The 1,184-nt window shown below is 37.4% G+C and overlaps 1 long non-coding RNA gene across 1 annotated transcript; it reads right to left on the reverse strand.

Annotated features, from left to right (window-relative positions):
* Positions 1 to 158: 158 nt before the first annotated feature.
* LOC107575086 (uncharacterized) lies at positions 159 to 673 on the reverse strand. Its single transcript, XR_001607802.1, has 3 exons — positions 595 to 673; positions 414 to 508; positions 159 to 197 (listed from the first exon to the last, which is right to left on the reverse strand). It is a non-coding gene; the product is annotated as an uncharacterized lncRNA (long non-coding RNA).
* Positions 674 to 1,184: the final 511 nt, after the last annotated feature.

Raw genomic sequence — 1,184 nt, forward strand, 5'->3', positions numbered from 1 at the left:
ATTGAGAATTCTTCAAGGCGGCAAAGAGATATCGAGGGACCAATTATTATTTTTATTAACAGTGATATATCGCATTAACAGTGAATACCGGCACAAGTCTAGTCTGCATAAAATTATCATATTACTGCTGGGCATTTTCCCCAATACAGACTTTTGATGCTAGAGTGCTCAGTAAGTTTTCAGTTTTTAGATCTGGTCTAGAAAAATAAAACATAACAGTAAATGATAACCAATAAACAGACAGCTATGCTCATAAGCAGTGGCAGTTAATAAAACATATTGCAGGTGGGGCTTTGCGACATCCAAAACAGATGGGCTAGCATATTATCTTGAATCCATATGCAGCACCCAACTGGCCTGCCATCAAATCATTAAACAGTACAATAATAATAAAGTAAGAAACGTCCACTTACTCGTTATTGTCATTAACATCAGGGGAGCCAACAGTTCTATCCAAGTACGCAGATGAGTCGTTCTCATGAGTGTTCTCTTCAGGAACCAGTGTGTCCTGACAGAACTACATTTTAAAAACCAAAGTAAACTCCTAAATAGCATTTAATAAGGTTTTGAATTTCAAAGTTATATGAGTCTCACATCAATGTCTGGGTCCATTACATCATCCCAGGTTACAAAAACAGTGCAGGATTCATTGATGTGATCAGTTATATTTACTGGTGGCACCCTATCCCTCTGGATGGAGAACACCTCTGTTGCCATGTCATCTGAGCCGACAAAGTCAAATAGGTGTTTAAAAAAAGAAATATACAAGATATTAAAAGCAGTTACTTTTCATATCAGTAAAATGCGAGTGCATACAGCACACCGGCATTAAAACGCTGTCTTTATGGTCAAACGTGTCGCCCTCACATTGGGAGTTCTGCGGGGAATATGTCCAGATATATGATATGTATCCGATTAAAATACACATTTGGAAGTGGCTCAGATCGGATGCAAAAAAAAATTTGTGTTTACACTTGTGCAACAAATTCCGATCTGTGTCAGACGTGAACAAAAAATTAGATTTTTGTGCCAGTGTAAATGCAGCCTAATTTTTTGTTCACATCTGACAGAGATCGGAATTTGTTGCACACGTGTAAACACAAAAATCCGATTTTTTTGCATCCGATCTGAGCCACTTCCAAATGTGTATTTTAATCGGATACATATCCTATATCTGGACATAT

This window comes from Sinocyclocheilus grahami, unplaced genomic scaffold (assembly GCF_001515645.1).
Source record: "Sinocyclocheilus grahami isolate Dianchi unplaced genomic scaffold, SAMN03320097.WGS_v1.1 scaffold2459.1, whole genome shotgun sequence".
NCBI lineage: Eukaryota > Metazoa > Chordata > Actinopteri > Cypriniformes > Cyprinidae > Sinocyclocheilus > Sinocyclocheilus grahami.